This window comes from Prionailurus bengalensis, chromosome A1 (assembly GCF_016509475.1).
Source record: "Prionailurus bengalensis isolate Pbe53 chromosome A1, Fcat_Pben_1.1_paternal_pri, whole genome shotgun sequence".
Lineage (NCBI taxonomy): Eukaryota > Metazoa > Chordata > Mammalia > Carnivora > Felidae > Prionailurus > Prionailurus bengalensis.
Window position 1 is genome coordinate 233,463,889 of NC_057343.1, and position 21,504 is coordinate 233,485,392.

At 43.5% G+C, this 21,504-nt stretch overlaps 1 protein-coding gene across 7 annotated transcripts in view; it reads left to right on the forward strand.

The window, feature by feature from the left end:
• The window catches only part of SEMA5A (semaphorin 5A), a 481,312-nt gene that overhangs the window by 125,239 nt on the left and 334,569 nt on the right, over nt 1-21,504 (forward strand). For 2 of the 7 annotated variants that reach the window (XM_043601174.1, XM_043601191.1), the window contains exon 3: nt 2,353-2,421. The exons of 4 other annotated variants lie outside the window; for them this stretch is intronic. The gene's annotated coding sequence lies outside the window, so the exon portion shown is untranslated. Of the gene's footprint in view, nt 1-2,352; nt 2,422-2,555; nt 2,665-21,504 lie in introns of those variants that run through there. One more of the 7 variants, XM_043601198.1, reaches the window with a different exon arrangement.

Consider the following 21,504-nt stretch of genomic DNA (forward strand, 5'->3'; position numbering starts at 1 on the left):
TGGAGCAGGAATAACTTGCGTGGGGTCATACCCATGAACCAGTGGCAAAGGTGAGGGTTTCCATGAGTTTCCATGAGTTCCACCGTTCGAAGGGCTCCTGTGCTTTGCCTGTGGTTCCCGAGGGAACACGTGCGTGTGCACCAGCACATAGCACCGAGGAGAAAGGGGATGGTGTTGCCCGGAGCGAACGCCCTCCTTTATTAGAACTCATCTGGAATCAGGGTGGTGTCCGGGGAGCACATCCTGGGCCAGTGGTTTGGCTGCGGGTGTATGAATAGGGCTTTGGAGAGGCTCATCAGAAAGCGCCTATTCTAGTCTTGGCTTTTCTCCCTGTGACGCTACAGACTCAACAAAAGTTGTTCCTGATTTTGTCTTCTGAAAGCTTGATTTGATTTGGCCAGTTCTGTATAGGTCTCGTTGAGCTTTTCCATATCTTGTACATGGATTCTTGAGGACATGGAAGGCTCCCGAGGTGAACAAACAGAAGTCATTTGGGTGTAAATCTCCCATGCGTGTCGCCTGCATGTGGGCCCCGGGAACAGGGGTCCTTGCTGTCAGGGCACCGGCAGGCTGGCGTGTGGTCTGCTGTGACCCCGTGGGTCGGCACAGTGACAGATGAGGTTGCCCAGTTGTGCTTAGGGATCGGGGCAGCTGGAGAGTCATCATCTGAAGACTGGCCTTGTCTTGGCCCCTTTGATCCTCAGCTCAGAGGTGTATTTTTTCCTCTCTTAGCACAACTGTGCAGAGGACTTTGCACCGTCCTTTCTCTGCCTCTGTCCTTACTTCCCAGGTGACACAGAATCTGGCTAGACGTTCCTTTTTTTTTTTTTAAGTTTGTTTATTTTGAGAGAGAGAGAGAGAGAGCACGAGAGGGGGAGGGGTAAAGAGAGGGGGGAGAGAGGGAATCTCAAGCAGGCTCCACACTGTCTGTGCAGAGCCCGACATGGGTCTCGAACTCATGAGTCTTGAGATCGGGACCTGAGCCGAAATCAAGAGTCAGATGCTTAACTGACTGAGCCGTCCAGGCTGAATATTCTCTTTGTCCTTACTTTATCCCAAATGGTTAAGATGCTTGTTACCTCTCTGAGTCCCTCTTAGCACCAATGGTAGTCTCTGGGACTTTCTACCCCATTACATGTTCTCATTGACATCGGGAGTTGTGTTTACTGCTAGTTTAGTATTCTTTGGTGTATGAAGACATAGATATAAGGGTTCCCATTCCTAGGGAAATTACAGCTTAGTGTGCCTCAGTGTATGTCATCTATAGGGGCAGTCGTTGTGTGATAAGGAGAAAGAACACCCCTGTTGGGTGGCAGGAATTATTAGCAAATGGCAAGCAAATTGATTGCAGTCATAGGAAGGGTTCTGGTAATTACCCACTGGAACCAAATAACATTGTTACAGAGGCGAGGAACATGGACGATGGAAAGTGTGGCCTTATTTTCTCTATCTTGCATATGGGAGGTGTAATGGTCTGAACGTTTGTGTCCTTGTGAAGTTCGTATGTTGAATTTCTAACCCCCAATGTGATAGTGTTGGGAGGAGGCGATTTGGGGAGATGATGGCCAAGCCCTCATAAATGGAATTAGTGTTCTTATAAAAGAAACACAAGACAGATGGCTTTCTCCTTCACCACCTCTCTTCCCCGTCTGCCTTGGGACAACCCAGAGTGAAGACAGCAGTCTGGGAACCAAGAAACAGACCCTCACCAGACACCAAATGTGCTCACACCTTTGGTCTTGGACTTCCTAGCCTCCAGAATTGTGAGAATAAATGTTTGTTGTTTAAGCACCCCCCCCCCCCCCCAGTCAATGATAACTTATGACATAAGCCTGAGCCAAGATAGGAGAACTTTAATAAATTTAAAAATGAGATTATCAATCCGAATGGCTAGTAGGCACAGGATGTGTGGATCCCAGGATCGGTGGTGATTAAGAAATAGCGTAAGAGTGAAGGAAGATGCCTCAAGAGGGAGGAATGCAGTTATGTAGTCAGGTGAACTGAACCTTCACTGGTCATCCTTACTCCCCTTAACGTTTGAAAGGTACAAGAAGCGAGGGTCCATTGCTATTTTGCAAATTACAGGTAGTGCTGAAGAGTAACCAGAATCAGTGGCGAACAATGTACAAAATGGGATCCCACTTAAGACTTGAATCAATACAGATTTACGTGCGAAATTAAAAAAAAAAGTTTTAACAAAGCAGATGATGTGCATAAGTGGAAGTGGGAAATACGTTCTGCATACACAATCCAGTAGGATAGCATGTTTAATTAGAAGTCGTATGATGTTAGGAATGCGCTCTTTGAAAAACTTGTCTGTGAATTGTGTCCAACTGTTTTTATTTATTCTAGTGTGACTTCTTACGGGTAAAGAATAAAAGCAGCAGCATCTTAAAATAATACAGCGGAGAGTTGAAACGCTTTATGTAAATTGCCTCCCTTATATTTCACGTGGCAGAAGAAAGAGTGAATCTGTACAGTATTTACAAAGTAATTAGGAAGTTGTGCAATGACTATACCAGGCTTCCTGTTTTAGGAGCTAAGAAAAGTTTCAGTGGTAAGCGGCTTACCGTTTAGTGCGCTCTCAGTATTTGTGGACTCGGGAGAGCAGATGTCACCTGTGGATGATAAAGGACATTTCCTATTGCATAGCAGGAATTTCCAGTAAGTGGCGGGACTTTGATTGGAATCTCGAGAGGGGGCTGATGATTACATCCGGCAATGGTCTTAGCCATTCTTTTCCTCTTTACAATGCATAAGCTATTTAATTGCATCTTAAAAAAAAAATCCATCTAAAGCGGAGTTTCTCATTCTCAGCACTCCTGACGTTTTGGGTTGGATAGTTTCTTTCTTTTTAGCGGGATGGGTGGGGGGGCTTTCCTGTGTGTTACAGGATGTTTATCAGGATCCCCAATCTCTACTCGCTAGATGTCAGTAGTGTCCCCCAGTTGTGACAGCCAAAATTGTCTCCAGACGTTGCTAAATGTTCCCAGGCAGAGGGAATAACATCGCCGTTGATTTTGAACTATTGGTCGAAACACACTCTACTAAATTAGAAACAGGACAAATACAAGTCTCGAAAACACTGTGTGTACTTGTGTTAGCACATATCTGTGAACGCCAGGCCTTGGACTTGATGCAGTGCTGTTTCCATGTTGCCTTTGACAGGATTCCTGACCTCATGCCAGTAGCTTCCATCCAGGGAGATAGCCCTGAGTGGAGGCTGGCAAGCAGGATGTCACAGTGGCGTTTGCTCTCTCTTTCGTGGAGGCTGCTGGAGGCTCGCCTCCACCTGGATCTAAGTGCTGGGAAGTGTGGGGCCTGCCTTTGATGAGTAATGACTTTGAGGTTTATCCTGTAGTTAGCAGTAATCAGAAAAGGGTTGGAGTGGATGGCCACGGCTGCCATCTCTGTCTTCCCTGACCCCCTGTATTTCCAATTCAAGCTTTTACCCCTCATTTATGTGCTCCTGGATTTTATTTTTATTTTTTAAGTGTTTATTTATTTTGAGAGAGAGAGAGCATGCAGGTGGGGTAGGACCAGAGAGAGAGAGAAGAAGAGAGAATCCCAAGCAGACTCTGTGCCATCAGTGAACAGCCCACTGCGGGGCTCAAACTCATGAACTGTGAGATCCTGACCGGAGCCAAAATCAAGAGTTGGAGACTCAACCGACCAAACCGTCCGGGTGCTCCATATGTGCTCCTGGATTTTAGGGTGAAAGACTGGGACAAATAAAATCCAATCCCCCAACTACAGGCAAGAGAAGAGCTTTGAGAATTGATTTATGATGTGATGACCCTCGGCCATCATTACATCTGTGTCCCTAATTTTTACTGGTAGCTCTCCCAAACAACACAAGGATTAGAGTAAAATGTATGCTTGGAAGTGAGAATCTTTATGGTGTTATCCCTGAAACCCACATTGATTAAAAAAAATTTTTTTTAACATTTATTTATTTTTGAGAGACAGAGTGAGAGTGGGAGTGGGGGAGGAGTAGAGAGAGAAGGAGGCACAGAATCCGACGCAGGCTCCAGGCTCTGAGCTGTCAGCGCAGAGCCCAATGCGGTGCTCAGACCCACGACTGTGAGATCATGACCTGAGCCGAAGTCGGACGCTCCACCGATGGAGCCATGCAGGCGCCCAAACCCACATTGTTTATTGAGCTGAGTGAGCATACCTTAGAGTTGCCCTTGAAAGAATGCAATTAAAAAATCATTATTATTATTATTACTATTATTATTATTACTATTATTTTGCTGCTGTACTTTCTCAGCTGTGATCCAAAGAAGACAGTTGCCTAGCGAGGGAAGATTTCACAGTGTATATCTCTGAACTAACTTGGAGATCTGATCCCAGCTCTAGCACTGAAGAATGTTATGTGTATTTGAGAAACTCCCTGAAATAGAGCGAGGCCATAAACCAGTGAGTGAATTAGAACGATGCAGACAGTAGTCGTTTTGATTCGATAGGTGCTCTGCAGGGCTTCTAATGCATATATTTCCCATTTTACTTAAAGGGAAATTCCACCCAATTTGCTTAGACCAATCATCTGGAAGTACTTTTTATTCCCTTTTGACACCTTGCCAACTGGAAGAAAAAAAGAGGACAAAAGTATTATAAAAATGCTGAATTTAATGCAATTAATGTTAACGAGATGCTATTTTTTCATCTTCCAACACATGCATTGCATTAAATTAGGCTCTTCTAGGTTTATTATTACTTTTTTGATCCTTATTTGTTTTCTGTGTGTGTCACAAAGTGTGTGGATTCCTTTCCTTCCATCGTTTGACATCCCTGAGGCCGTAAGGTGTCTGTGTTCAGTGACCATCATTGCTGGATTATGTAGCACTCCCATCTAATAAGTGAGAAATCCAGTTCTTATGGTTGGTACAGCTTCCTCTGTACTGGTCAAAGGCTTTTGTTATTCAGTAATGAAATCCTGTGTAAAGAAGGCATTTTCTGAAAGCTGCTTCTTAAAAGTAGTCACTTACGGGAAGCACTTATTGGATAAATCAAGTAGTGGTTGATTTATCATTTGAAAAATACAAGTCACAGATTCATTTGGGTCCGATGTCTACCTGCTTAAAGATCCATCCTGTCTTGTGATCAGCTCTCCTCTGTTTTTATCAAGTGGACTGAGCTTTGGGTGGTAAAGAGTTACACAAGATTGAGACCCATCTATGAAGCAGTGTCATATATATCGAATAGCTATCTGTGAAGTGGTGTACTATTTAGAGTAGTCTTTCTTTGTGTCAGGCACTGCACTAGGTGGTTTTTGAATCTTGTGTTGGTCATGATGGAGACCCTGCAAGATTTAGTCCCATTTAATAGATAAAATTGAGAAACAGAAGTCATGTAACTTTCCCAAGGTACAATCACAAAGCTGGGATTAATTTCAGGATCTGCTAACTCAAAACCCCTCCCTGATTCATAGAAAAATTCTTCTCTTGGTTGTGAATGATTACCTGTGGCTGGTGTGTAATATACACACATACACACACACACATATGTATACATATACATATATGTATACATATACATATATGTAATTATATATATGTATACATATTTATATATTTATACATATATATAAATATATATATTTTTCTAATGAACAGATCATTGGTTTTGCTGAGGTTTTTGGATGAGTTTCTTGGTGCATTTGCGTGTAGATTTCTAGTAAAGAATGTTACCAAGGTCTTATGTTATGGTTAGTAGACGGTAAAAGCATTTATCAAGCCAATGACTTATAAACATTTGAAAATGGACATATTTCCATCTTAATATTTATGCAAGATCCATGATATTTCAAACACTGAATGGAGATCTGTGTTATAAAATCGAATCAGAGGGACATTTTAAAATTTTATGCCCATTTAGAGAGAATATATTGGGTAGGCATCAGCAAAAGAGCTAGAGAAAAACTATTATCTTTGATGAAAGTAATTTTTTTTTTTTTTTACTCACAGTGAATTGCTAGATCTTGAATGCAGCTGAGTAAAGTTTTCCGTATCTTATGCTTCAGTTATTGTAAATGAAATTAATTTTATTTGATGATATCCCTTAAAGTCTCAAATATTGTTACAGTGAAATATGATGATTATAATGATGTCTATTTATGCATGTAATATGTGTTTTCCTAAACTAATTACATAATAAATTTTCATTTCACTGTGACAAGAGAGTTGGGTATCCTTTTAGCTCTCACACAGTTAAAAAAGAAAGACAGTAGATGATAATTTTGAATCAGGTCCTACTAGATGAAAAAAAAATGTTAGGGGGTGCCTGGGTGGCTCAGTCGGTTAAGGGTCTAACTCTTGGTTTTGGCTCAGGTCATGATCTCACGGTTTCGTGAGTTCGAGCCCCGTGTTGGGCCCTGTGCTGACAGTGCTGGGAGCCTGCTTGTGATTCTCTCTCTCTCCCTCTCTCTGTGCCCCTCCTGCATTCACGCTGTTTCTGTCTCTCTCAAAATGAATAAATAAACTTAAAAAAATTTATTTACAAAAAAGAAAAAAGTTAGGAAATGTTCTCTCCTACTTTTTTCAGATGAGTTTTACTTTAGAGATTTTACATCCTTATTTCAGTACGCATCGTGCTTGCATGCGGGGAAATTCATTTAAAGAAAGATTGATAAACTCTGTTAATGCTAGACTGTTGGGGAAACTGAGTACAGGAATGTTTCAGAAACATAGTTGTGTCATTTGACTTTTATTGAGCATGTGAAGCTTCTGTCCATATAGAACAAAAACGTTGTGGAATGGTTATCTGCTATCATTTCCCTTCCCAGGTCACTACGTAAACTGAACAGGCTGACAATACGTAGCAATTTAGTTTCTCCAGTGTATATGGTGATTTTGTGAATTCATGTTGCCCTCTGTTCTAACTTCCCTTTTCTGTCCCCTTCAGCCACACACTGTAACATGTCTTGTCACTCTTTCCAGTTCTTAATGCTTTAAGGCTTATGCTTCTTTCATTATGAAGTCCCACTGAAGGTTTTTCACCAATAGATCAACATGTACCAGCCCGTTTGTATGAGTCCTAGCTCCACTCTGCCCACTACTATAGGCATGCCATTTAAATCTTGGATAGTCTTTGCCTGAACCTCCCAAGTCCTGTCTGAGGTTTCAGAAGCCAGTTGAACTCCTTCTTCCTCTTCTTAAGCCAACTTCCTTATGTCTGGTTAGTCCCATCTAGGTCTAGTGTATACTTTCACACTTGCTTTCATAGATTCACAGATGATATATGTTTGAGTAATGCCCTTTCTCTTTCTCCAGAGTACTCCCCTGATGCTTTGGGAAGAGCTTTGCCCATTCTTCTGTCTCTGGATAATTTATTTCCCGTTATCCTGGGGACATGCCCATCATTCCCAAAGTCCCCTTCACGCTGACTCCCAGGAACCTAGTACTAACTGCCTGACCTTGTGGTGGCTGGCTGGGAATGCAGATTCTGTTTTGCCTCCTGCCAACAATCACTCTACACACATTTTATGTGGTGGGTTGTATGGAATGGTGGACGTTGTTGGTGAAACACCAGAGATCGCTGATGGATGGATGTATACATGCTGTGTTTCGGTCACGATGTTTTTGAATACAAGAAAATAATAACAAGGAGGACTGTTCGGTGTAGGAAACAATGGTAAAGTGATGGAGGGATTACAATAAAAGCAGTGCATAGTGTTTTTTTTTTTTTATATGACATTCTTGGTATAAAGTGTAAAGAATATTAGTAGTCAGTCAAGGTAGCTATTCCAAAGGTGAGTCATTTAAATATAGAGTAATCTGGGAAGTGGTAGACTGCATTTTCTTTTCATATAATGAATTCTGTGGGGCTTAATTAGAACAGGCAGAAGGGATAGGTAAAGGAAAGGGCACCTGGAATCCAGGACAGGATTGATTTTTAAAACATTTTTTTTAAAACTTTTATTCATATTTGAGAGGGAGAGAGACAGAGCATGAGCGGGGGAGGGGCAGAGAGAGGGGGAGACACAGAATCCGAAGCAGGCTCCAGGCTCTGAGCCGTCAGCCCAGAGCCCGACGCGGGGCTCGAACTCACGGACCGCGAGATTGTGACCTGAGCTGAAGTCGGACGCTCAACCGACTGAGCCACCCGGGCGCCCCCAGGACAGGATTGATTTTCTGCCCATCGTTTACTGGGACAAGCCCTTTTCTTCTTGCAGGAGATGGAGTCTTTCATTTTACAGAACACCTTATGTGGGTTTAGCTAAGATCTTCTATTTCATTCTAAAAGAAAGCTCTGGTACCGATTGTCACAGTATTATTTGGCCTCAATTAACCTCTGCTTATCCTCCTCTAAGTTATAATATTTTCTAATCACGATCACATATTTAACGTCAAGTTTTTCTGTTGGGTGGGCAGAAGATTAATTTTATTTCTCCCTTCTTCTGTTCCTTCCTTGTGGGTAATTCATCAGCACAGTTTAATTCTTTGGGCTGGGGATAAGCTTTCCTTCTAGCAGTGGGGGAAGGTGCGGCGACATGACTTGAACTGTCAGTCCGTGGGTCGCATAAGAGAAGTGCCCCAGGCCTGTTCTAGCTGGAAATGATACACGTGTGACTCAGGTGCGCTTTTATCGGTGTGCCGCTGGGGACGCACTGTTGTTTCCACTCGATGTTGCTTGGATGTGGGCTGGAGGTGCATCCCTCCCGAAGTGGCTGAACTCAGAGGACACCCACGGAATAGATAAGGCACGGAGTCCACGTCCACAACAAAGACTCGTCTTTCATTTGTCTGCTGTAGCCCAAGGCTAAGTGACGTCTCCAATTAAGAAGATTTATGAAACTCCGGAGCCCCGCGAGATAATCAGCAGCATAACAGGGAACATGCGAGAGACATGCCGTGTTATTCCTTCTTTTCTGTTATGCAGCTGTCTGACCCGGTTTCTCTGGCCTGGACTGGAGCAAGCAGCTTAGTATGCACGAAGGCTGAGAATAATGTTTGGAGTGGTGCTGTAAGCTATTTTATTTATGGTTACACAGTGTACTTAGTTTTTTACATTATCACAGGATGAAATGAGAAATGCCTCTATGAAGAAAAAAAAGTCCAGATGGAAATTGTCATTTGCTATAATTCAGGAATAAATATAGTGGGTAGGTACAGAATGCTCTGTTGTGGAAATGTAGGCAGCCTGTATGTGTTTCTTCTTTACTTGTAGCCTGTTTTGTTTCCTTCTTCATAATCTTTCAAAAGAATAGCCTGGATGCTTTGCAAAATTGAAGACCAATGAAATGGAAATCCCAATCCCGGGGAGATTGATGGCTGACTTCTCAGGGAAATCAGACGTTAAAACAACACTAGGAAAATGGAACAAAACGCTCTGAAAAAGTGAATAAAGAAAAGTCCTGTCTCTTTGGAGCTCACGTCACGTCAAATAAAATGTATTAGTTATACTTAACGATATTTTAAATAAGGTATTAGTGTCTCTCTGGCTTTCCTTATTATTAGTATTATTTTACTTAATGATAGACTTACAGCATCATGTGAGTTCTCTTGTCCTCTTATAGATGTAGGTGCTTATCTGTTATTTACACAATTTTCAGTTTAATAAAAACAAATGAAAGATACTGGAAAATACAACTTCTAGCATTAGCTTTTAATTAATGGTTGCTAAAAAATTCTCATGATAAAACAAAGGCTGGAAGAGCTTTTTCCTATTGAATTATTATTTTCATAGGGAGATTCATAAAATTTTTTATGAGGATTACATGATGCCTGGATATAGGAAAGAAAAAAAAAAAACCCTAAGTAAAGGCTACAGTGTCCTACTTTATCTCAATATGAAATCAGGGAGCAGTGCGGGGTGGGGGGGGGGTCTTACTCCTTTGTTGAAACCAGTTTTTTTTCCTTGAGTTTGTCTCTCCCTGGAGACTTGGGCTCAAGCAGCTACACGAACTGTCAGCAGAAGCCATCTGGTAATGACCCAGCCGCCCCCTGTCTGTCTTCCCTGGCACTTTCCCCACGTGGCCAGGTGCATTTAGTAATTTCTCAACACCTCTTCGGGGAGGGAAGTGCACTTTTCCACAGGGAGAAACTTAGTCATGGAAAGGCTTATGATGTGAAGATCTGAAGGTCAACCCATAAATCACTTCCGGAGCTGCTGCTGAAGAGTCTCTGTGTCTCTGTGCGCAGGTAAAGGTCCCTTCCCAGCTGTGGGCCTAGAAGGAGGGTCCGGGTGCATGCACAGGCCACAGCTGGACTGCTGGACAGCTGGACAGAGGGACGTGGGGGTTTCCTTCTTGCCGGGCCATGAACTCAGATCACCAGTGTTTTTGTTACGCTGTTCTGTCCTTTGCCATTTGGGCCAGTAACTTGGCTGCCCAGGTTTGCCCGAAAAGGGCTTTGAGAGCCGCAGATCTGCAGCCCAGATCCCAGATTCCACACTAAGGATGCAGGTTGAGAGGCAGGCACGTCTCGGTGAATGATTAGCATTTGGCTTTCCTGGGGAATTAGTTTCCTGTGTTTTCAGCCACGTTTCTAAACTGGTAGGCATTAAACCGCACTTTTGTGTAGCATGCTTATTTGGTGATTAGCCAGGTGTCGAGGTCTAACTGAAGAGTGGCTGGTTTGGTATGGAGACTCTTGAATCCTGGTTTCAGCTCTGGGGGTCCACTTTTCCTCCTGGGGCCTCAGCTTTTAAGTCTGTGAAAAGAGAAGGTGGAAGTAAAATGGGGGGGGGGTTGATGGGGCGTCTCGGGGGACTCAGTCGGTGGAGCATCCGACTTCAGCTCAGGTCATGAGCTCACAGTTTGTGGGTTCGAGTCCCGCATCGGGCTCTGGGCTGACAGCTCGGAGCCCGCAGCCTACTTCGGATTCTGTGTCTCCTTCTCTCTCTGCCCCTCCCCTACTCACGCTTTGTCTCACTCTGTTTCCCAAAAATAAATAAACGTAAAAAAAAAAAACCCAAACGGGTGGTGTTCAAAACAGTGTTTAAGATGGCCCTGGGTTTTCCCAAGAGTTCTCTGAGAGAGAAGGGGGGCTGGAATCAAGGCTTTTGAAAACTGTGGTCCGTTGTTAGAAAAAGGCTGAAAATCTGCAACCGGATGTTCCTGGAGCTCTGTTTGACTCTGATATTTGTTTAAAAAAACGCAACTTAAAGGTAAGATTTGCTTTGGAACCGTTTTCAGTGTAGAGCGGCTGCAGAATAGAAGGGTTCAAAGACCCAGAGACGTGGCTGCCAGGGTCGAGTCTCCGCTCTGCCACTTACGTGATGCTGGGTACTTGGGCACGTTTCTTCACGTCCCTGTGCCTCAGTTTCCTTATCTGTGAAAAGAGAACAGTAACTGTGGGTAATAATGGTTGTCGGTGTAGGTTTATTGATTGTAACAAACATGCCACTCTGGTGGGGAAGTTGATGACGGGGAGATTATACATTTGTGTGTAGGCAGATGGCATTGTAGGAAATTTCTGTACCTTCCCCTCGATTTTGACGAAAACACGAAGCTGCTTTGAAAATATAGTCTATTAGTACAAAAAAAAAAAAAAAAACAACCCAGGATAATAATAGTAAGTGTTTCACTGGGTTGTTATAAAGGCAAGGTAGTTCATAATCGTAAAATATTTAGAACACCCACTTGACACCTATTAAGCACATTTAAAAGACTTAAGTACTAAGTGGATGCTCATCCATTGGAAAACTTGTTTTGCAACATGCAGCAATCTCTACAATTTGGAAGCAATTTCAGTATTCGTTTTCTTCACGTCCAGTGTGTTTCCAGCTTGTCTTAATAAGACGGTAACCCAAACATTTGTGTGCAGTGGGTGTTTCAGGCCAAGAGAACGATTTGAGCAAATTTGAGAAATGTAGACGTTCTAGAAGTGGAAAATTCCAGCGTAGGGAGGAATTGGGTGCTGAGAAAGTTGTCCGAGCAGGGGTTAGATGATGCTGGAGCCCAGTGCAGGGTTGGGGGGATCCCCTCATCCCTGTGGGATTGAGACTTCCAGTTAATGGTGGTGATGATGGTGGAGGAGGTGGCTGATGGTGGAGGTGGTGGTGATGGCGGGCAGGACAGGAGACTCTCCCTTCTCCCCTTGTTGAATTTTGTGCTGGAGATTCCTTACCCGGAGCTCAAGGGTATCTGATAGACTGCTTTGCTGATTGATGAGAGGCGGCTCAGTTCATTCTTGGAATTGAAGAAAAGGAAGCCATGTAGCAGCAAGGCGGGAAGAGGAGCGGGAGGCAGGCAGGGACTGAAGAAGCCTTCTTTCCCTCTATCCTTCGTGGCCGTCTCCCGTGAAGATCAGACAGCCTCGCCCGCAGGTGCATACCTGGCGTGGCAGTCCATCATCCTCTCCAGGCAGGACAAAAGCCGCCGATCGCTAGGGGATCGAAGTATACTTTCATGAGACATTCGGGGTTCCTGTTCAGGTCTTTGAAGGTTCTGCCTACAAACGTTGGCAGCGCTCGTTTCATTTACCAAACCGTGCTGTCCTTGTTACTGCGGTAACGGCGGCACACCTAATCTGGTGTCCACGATGTACGTGATTTGTGAAACGCACATTTCATCGTGGTGAAATTGCGTGTGGTGGTGCTTCGGGATACGGTCTTGATGGGTACGTGTAGCACTTTCTATCTGTAGGATCGTATTTTTAAATTTTTTTTAACGTTTTTATTGATTTTTGAGAGAGACAGACCAAGTGCGAGCGGGGGAGGGGCGGAGAGAGAGGGAGACACAGAATCCGAAGCGGGCTCCAGGCTCCGAGCCGTCGGCACAGAGCCCGACGCGGGGCTCGAACTCCCGGACCGCGAGATCGTGACCTGAGCCGAAGTCGGACGCTCAACCGACTGAGCCCCCCGGGCGCCCCAGCCTGTAGGGTCATATTGACTTAGTAAGTGGACAAGAGCACTGAAGTATGGAAGAAGAAATCAGACATTCCCTTTTTACACGCAGTCCTTCTGTTATGTCGTATCTCAATATTTCTTTGACAGGTGACTTTGTATGTAGCAGTCATTCTCAATATGAGGGAGGGTGACCTGCTCCCCCCTTCCCCCACCCCAGGACGTTTGTCGATATCTAGAGGCATTTTCATGGGGGCGCATGGGTGGCTCAGTCAGTTAAGTGCCTGACTCTTGATTTCAGCTCAGGTCGTGATTTCACGGTTCGTGGGATCGAGCCCCGCGTTGGGCTCTGCGCTGACAGGGTGGAGCCTGCTTGGGATTCTTCCGTCTCTCTCTGCCCCTTACCTGCTTGCACTCTCTCTGTCTCAAAATAAATAAATAAACTGAAAAAACATCTAGAGACATTTCTTTGGCAAACCTATTGTCTTGTGTTCCCGGGATCTCCTAAGTAGAGGTAAGCAGTACTGCTCGGACCCTCTGGTGCTCAGACAGCTCCCAGAACAACAGACCACTTGTTCGTCACTTGGACGAATGGGCATCCCAACGCCAGTAATGGTGAGAGTGAGGAACTCTGGGTGTACGGTGTTTGTTCCATGAGAACCTTTATCGAATATACGCTCCTCATTCTGGAATCTTCCTTTCCGTTTCCCGAGTTCCATGACCACACCGTCGAACATTGACTCAAAGACCTGTTTGAAATCCGCGCACTACAAGAAACCTACTTGCGTCGGGGGAATTCCTTTTTGCATCTTTTCTGTGCATTCTCCTGATGCAAATATTTCCGGTTTAACCCTCAAGACATCCTGTGTTTCTCAACATGGTATTTTTATTACTTCTTACACAGCAACTTCTATGTATGTTTCTTCTCCCTAAATTTGGCCTTAAGCTCCTTAATGCTGTGTGAAATTGCTTTGAATTATGTTAAAAATGTAGTTTAGTGCTATCCACGCTTGACACATCCAGTAAATACTGAACGTTCAAATTTGATCCTTGATGCATTTGTATAAATCAAAACATTATTTTCTTGATATTCATCGTTCCTTTCACTGAAGGGAAAAGGCAGTGTTTCCTCTTTTATTTTCCTAAAGCAGAAACATATTTAAATCTCACTGGTTTTGAATACTGACCTCAAAACAGTTTGTTTCTTGTCTGAGAAACTGTTTCTAGCTTTTTATTTTTCTAAGCTTATTGTATTTTTTTTAACGTCTTATTTTATATTTGAGAGAGAGAGAGAGAGAGAGAGAGAGAGAGAGAGAGAGACAGAGAGTGAGCAGGGGAAGGGCAGAGAGAGAGGGAGACGCAGAATCCGAAGCAGGCTCCGGGCTCCCAGCTGTCGGCACAGAGCCCGACGTGGGGCTTGAACCCACGAACTGTGAGATCATGACCTGAGCTCAAATAGGACACTTAACCAACTGAGCCACCCAGGCACTCCTTAATGCTATTATAAATAGATATTTACGACTTTGGTAAACTTAATGGTGCCTGAACAACTGCCGTTAGGAAAATATTTCCATTTGGACAAATTTTGCCATCAGGCATGTGGGGCCCTTGGAGACAGGTAATTTGGTGGTGTCATTTGAAACGTGTTCTGTTTATTTGATGTCTGTCTGTCAGGTTGTCCCGTGTCCGTGTCTTTGACTAGGTAAGGCAGGAGACGTGTGTTAGCATCATTATGGGGAATTGAAACCCAGAGTTCTTTTTTTTTTTGGTAGGTAAAGACAAGTCCCAGCTCTTCACCATTTTTTGGTCATTTCTCTGGCCGGCCTTTCATGGGAGTGCGGGACATACAGGTGGTGCTGTGCCGATGGCGGCTGAGTTGGTGTCCTTTCTTCTGGGACACGTGCCTTTCGTGTAGTCAGTTCAGCGATAGGAGTCACGGGGATATGGGAGGGAACCTAGTGCAGTTGAAGGCCCCCCTTTAAAATGCCGCGCAAACGAACTCATGAATATTGGCCGTCTGCTGTGCACTGGGTGCCTGGATGACCTTCTGCAGGTATCCGCTCTTTCTCTCCTTGAAATCACCCAGCAAGGGGTGGGGGGGTGGCGAATATCCTAATTTCACCCACAGAGAAACGGCACCTCACCGAGCTCAAGTAACTTGGCCAAAGTTTTCATTTCCACAGTGGCCTGAGGTCTCCCCAGCTCCCGTCTCTCTGCCGGCGTCCCCCTGGCTTTTATTAGAAGACCTCCGGTTCAGTGTGGGTGAATGAAGGTGACCCAGGCCCGTCAGGATCACTCTCCTGGGCCTTCTGAAAACTTGACTTTAGCCATTCCTTAAAACTGAGAAACGTGCTGCCTTAAGTTTGGCAGGCTCTGAATTAGAATTCGTGGCTACTGGATGGCAGGGGAGACTTTCATGAGAGCATGTAGGGCGGGTCCCCAACTGTGGGATTCCTGTGGAATTTTGGATCTCCCGGGAAGGGGGGTAGGGGGGGTGGGCCCATTTTTCAGTGAAATTATTTCTGTGTTACTCGGATTCTCAGAAGGGATAGAAATACTGTAACAAGCAGGGCGTTTTGAACACCCTGTTTTGCTTCCTGACATGTGCAAACACAGTCTCAGGGGACGTTCCCAGAGTTGGCTGTTTGGGCCTGTTGTTTCATGGCGGGAGAAAATACTGCATATCTTGCTTAACATTCTGTAACTCTGATGTTGCTTTCAGACCGTGTGGTTTCTCATTAAACTGGGCGAGAACACGCTCAGAGAGCTGGGTATCTTATCTTCACCCTTTCTTTGGGCAGCTGGAGAAGCTGTTTTAGAATCTAGCACCTGTTCACAAAGAAAGAGACAGCAAAACAGCTCATTGCTTGTTGGCTTGTGGTCACAATTCCAGGATGCGCCTTTATGACTTAACCTCTCTGGTGGTTGTCTGAGACAGTCCGCCTGGAAGGATCCTCGTGTTTGTTCATTCATTCCTGGCTACTTCCTCTGACCTCAAGAACTGGCTATCAGAGGTTGGTCAAATCAGGATTTCTTACCCAACAAGGGGAAATTATTTGTCTTCGACTGTGTGTCACTGGGACACTGGAATGATCCTTCTAATCGTCCCTCATTGCGAATATATTTCAAAATAATTTGATAAAATACGAATGTAGTGTTATAGCCTTAGAGACTTGGAGCTGGTAGCATGTCTTATAAATGGTTTAGACTGGGCCTAAAGATTTATTGCTGAGATTAGAAAGCTATGGGGGTCCCTGCGTGGCTCAGTTTGGTTAAGCGTCCGACTCTTGGTTTTGGTTCAGGTCACGATCTGAATGGTTTGTGAGACTGAGCCTGGTTTGGGCTCTGCACTGACAGTTCAGAGCCTGCTTGGGATTCTGTCTCTCTTTCCCTCTCTCTTTGCATCTCTCCCACTGTGCAGACTCCTCTCTCTCTCTCTCTTTCCCAAATAAATAAATAAACATTAAAAAAAGTTATGGCACGCAAGCAGTAATTTGAGTCTTGTTTTTCTTCTTCCATATTTATATAAATACAGATAAACACACACACGCACACACACACACACAGACACACGCACATACACACACCATAGTGGAGACTCTGTGTTGAAACCACTTGGCTCTATGACTTTGATTAGAAACAAATCATTACTATGTTCTTCTTAACCTCATGACAGACAGGCTAATAAAAGCATGCATCACCAGTGTTTGGGGGAAATAGACAGTTGTGGTTTCGCAGATGGGGAAACTAACATAGGAATCACATGGATGTCTTTTAAAAATGATTCCCAGTAGGACACTGAGCCTGGCTTAGAACTTGGATACAGACACCATGGAGTTTTATAACCATCCCTTTGCTGTGCTTCTGACCAGATCCAGTGGCAGAAGAGGAGAACTATGTGTATACAGTTTCTGTTTCTCTTTTCTCTCGTTCTCTTTTTTTGTTTTATTAAGTTGTTTGTGTCCAAGGCTTAAACCTGTGAACACTGACAAGGAATACTCGGCAAATAAGATTGGCCCATTTTTCAACAGAGTGTGAGATGGCTTAAAATTAAAGGTTCCAATTTTCATTACAATGTGACAGCAGGTATGTGTTAATCATTGCATGCTAGTCAGTGAGATGATGCACGTAAAGGATTCAATATTCTAAAATTCACAGCAACCCACGGGGAAAGTGCAATTAATATCTTGGTTTTGTAATGAGGCAGCTGAGCTGTAGAGCAGTCCAGTAACTTTCCAAAAGTCACCCAGCCAGCAGGGGCTGATGCGGAGACTTAAATTCAGAAAGCCTGACGGAGGAGCTGGGTTTCTTCACCCCTTTAGTCCTCCTCTTTAGTCCTCTTGAGTCCTCAAACATTGGCTGGGTCTTCGTAATGTTTAAGATCTACGCTCTATATTGTGATGAAAAGGTGTGCCAGTAAGAGTGTCTCTGCCCATGGGTTTGCGTGGTGTTGAGGGAATTAAGTGCATAAGTAATTATATCGCATTGTGAATTGAATGCTGAAGGGTATAGACCATGAGTTTTGAGTACAAGGTTGAAGGAAGAGTTAGTTCTCATGAGGGATGAGAATGGGTAAATAACAAAGCTTTTGTAGATACATTTGAGGTGGACCTTCACAGGATAGGAGGGATAGATGGAAAGTTGTGCTTTGGAGAAGGCATTCTGAGCATAAAGAGCAAAAGGGTGTATAGATGCCAAAATGCCAAATCATGCCTGAGATTGTGTTGCATCTTGCAGGCCATGCTCAGGGACTGTCCACAGGATCGAGTTCAGAGGGTCCAGACAGAAGCAGTTAAGCCATGTTGAAGATAGATGGAAAAAAGAGAGAACAGAGCGAGGGATATTCAACTAGGACACAGGTCAGGGCAGGGAGAGAAAGGCATTCGACAGGTACCATTTTGTGGCCTCTTAATACATGCCTGTGTTGGGGACATGAAAAGAATGAGCTTATGTCGTCCTCATAAGGACCTCACAAGGACAGGTAGATGGTACTACTATTTTTAGGTGAGGAAAGAGAGTTGGCAAAGGTTAGTATACTTCTCCAGAGTCACCGAGCTAGAAAATAGGACAGGATTCAAACTCGCCTTTGTCTGATTCTGGAAATCTCTCCAAGGACCTGTGGAACGACCCCCTTTTTGCGTGGTGGAATTGGAGATAAAGTCATAGTGTCTCTTCTGAAATTGAGGGTGAGGTTGAGGTGTGCCACTTCTAGAAAGCCTAGAGAGAAATGTTGGTGGAGGGGATTAGCTGTCAGTGGTTTTTGGCTCTGTGGTTATATGTTTGCAGTGGAACTAACTAGTCCTTGGCCATGCACAAAATCACCTCATTTATTAATTGTATGGATATGTGAGTGTTTTGCGGGTCCTCCTGTATGGGTTAGGGCAGAGGACCCTGAGGGACCCCTGATGTCGGGTCATTACACAGGTGGTGTGCAACCGAGGCTTCATCAGGAGGTGGACCTGTGACCCCTGGGAGAGTTCTGAGATTCCAGAAATAATCGAGGGTGGACATGGTGGAAAACATTCACTTTGGCTGACGTATGGCACTAGATCCTGGGTCTTGAATGGAACTTAGTGCTTTGCGCAAACAAACAAACAACCAACCAACCAACCAAACAAACAAACAAATCAGAGCATTTGTCATTTATACGTAATTGAAGCGCTGTGTCCAAGCATTTGGGCACAGCTTTGATGGATTCTCATCCATCCACCTCTTGCCCACTGGCTCCTCCATCTTGTTATTCTTTTGGAGAACGACCAATACTGGAAAGACTTTCCTTTAGCTCTCTGATTTAATTGCCTTGTCTCTGGAAAAACACCGGGAAGGAATGGAAATTTCTACCCAATATGTTTAAATGAAGAAGCAGGTGCAGAGTCCCTAGGGACTGTTGAAGGGTTGACGCATGGAGCGTATGTTGGAGATGACATTGAGCTCTTGGGCTTGGGGAGACCTCCACCAACACAGTTCTTAAGTGAATGTGAGTTTTAAAATTATTTTAAATTAAAAAAAAATATTTATTTGGAGAGAGAGAGACTGCGAGTGGGGAAAGGGCAGAGAGACAGTGGGAGAGAGAGAATCCCAAGAAGGCTCCATGCTGTTGGCGTAGAGCCCGACGCAGAGCTCGAACCCATGAACCACAAGATCGTGACCTGAGCCAAAATCAAGAGTTGGACACTTAACTGACTGAGCCATTGAGGTGCCCCCAAATTTTTTAAATTTTAAACTATTAGGTAGATTATAGATACTTTTAGACTCTGAGGCAATTTATAATGACAACTCATATAAATTATATAGTAATTAATCGTTATAAGTAGTGTAAGATATTTAAAGTTATTATGGAGTCAGATACTTCATGAATATATACGTGGCAACAAGCTATGTGGGTAACTAGTCCATTTAAAACAGAAATTGCTTTAGACTCATTTCTGGGTTTTCTATTTTGTTCTATTGATCCATGTGTCTAATTTTGGCCAGAACCATACTGTTTCGCTTGCTACATCTTTGTAATATAACTTGAAGTCTTGAATTGTGGTGCCCCCAGTTTTGTTTTTCTTTTACAAAATTGCTTTGGGTTATTTGGCACTTTTTTGTGACTCCATACAAATTTTAGGATTGGTTTTTCTAGTTCGGTCACACATGCTGTTGGTATTTTGACAGGGATTGCATTAAACTTGTGGATTGCTTTGGGTAGTGTAGACACTTTAACAATATTTTTTCTTCCCATCCATGAGCATAAAATATCTTTCTGTTTCTTTATATCATCTTCAATTTCTTTCATCAGTGTTTTATCGCTTTCAGAGTACAGGTCTTTGACCTCTTCAGTGAAGTTTATTCTTAGGTACATTATTACTTTTGGTGCAGTTGGAAATGGGACTGTTTTCTTAATTTCTCTTTCTGCTGCTTCATTATTAGCGTATAAAGATGCAACAGATTTCTATATTGTTGATTTTACATCCTGAGACTTTACTGAATTCATTTATCAGCTCTGGTAGTTTTTAAATGAGTCTTTTGGGTTTTCTGTGTAGAGTGAAAGTTTTACTTCTTCCTTACCAACCTGGATGCCTTTTATTTCATTTTGTTGTCTGACTTGTGTGGCTCAGACTTCCGCTACCACTCTTCCAGTGGTGAGAGTGGACATCCCTGTGGTGTTCCTGACCGTAGGGGAAAAGCAGAGGAAAAGCTCTCAATTTCCCCCCATTATGTATGATGTTTGCTGTGTGTTTTTCATATAAGGCCTTTGTTATGCTGACGTAAGTTCCCTCTAAACCTAGTTTGTTGAGGGTTTTTATCATGAGTGCATGTTGTACTTTGTCAGACGCTTTTTCTGCCATCTATTACCATGACCTTTCTCTTATTGATGTGATCTATCACACTGATCTATTTGTGAATATTGAAACACCCTTGTGTCCTGGGAATAAATCCCACTTGATCATGTTGACTGGATAAAGAAAATGTGGTGTATATATATATATATATATATATATGTATATACACACACAATGGAATATTATTCAGCCATAAAGAATGAAATCTTGCCATTTGCAATAACATGGATGGAGCTAGAGAGTAGAACAGTAAGCAAAATAAATCAGTCAGAGAAAGACAATTACCATATGATTTCACTCACGTATGGAATTTAAAAAATAAAACAAGAGGAAAAAAAAGAGAGAGAGAGAGACAAACCAAGAAACAGACTCTTTTCAGAGAACACCCTGATGGTTACCAGAGGGGAGGTGAGGGGAGGGGTGGGTGACATAGGTGATGGGGATGAAGGAGGGCACATGTGATGAGCACTGAGTGATGGATGAGTTGTTGAATCACTGTATCGTACACCTGAAACGAACATAAGACCGTATGTTAAGTACACTGGAATTAAAATACAAACTTGATCCAAAAGTAGCTTTGAGCTCCGCCATTGAATAAGAACGTCAGTTCCACATTGGTTTCTTGATGGCCCTTTTACTTTTCGCGTATACCCGTAGCTCATCCACACCTGTTCCTTCATCCATATCAGGCCAATGGGAACCTGTCCAATGAAAACCTTGGTCTATGAAGAGCTCTCTCCTCACCGGCTCCCCCAGTCGCCGCTATCACCAAATGCCCCTGCTGACACCCTTTCTCCTTGAAAAGATCCACCCAAGTCCCCTTTCGGAATGGGCTGCATTCCAACTTCCTTCTTGACCTCTGGCTTCTGCTGCTGGAACGATCATCCCAAGAACCTGGTAGCCTGAGTTGGGATTTGGAATTAGCTTTTTATAGCAGCTTTACTTGATATATGATTCACATACAATAAAATTCACCCTTTTAAGGTTTACTGCGCTTTTCACATATTCTCAGAGTTGTGTAGCCGCCACCATCTAATTTGAGAATATTTTCATCACCCCCCAAATAAAACCCCTACCTGTCAGCAAAACTCCCCATCCCTTCTCTCCTTAACCCCCACACAACCACTGATCTAGATTCCGTCTCTATGGATTTGCCTCTTGGAAACATTTCGTACCAATGCAGTTGCACGATATGTGGCCTTTGGTGGCTGGTTTCTTTCCCTCAGCCTCATGTTTTCAGGGTTCATCCATGTTGTGACATGTGGCAGGTACTTTGTTCCTTTCTCTAGCTCAATAATATTACATTGTAGGGTATAGCACACTTCTTTATTCATTCACCACTTGTTAATTGATGGGCATTTGGATCGTTTCGGATTTTTTTGACCAT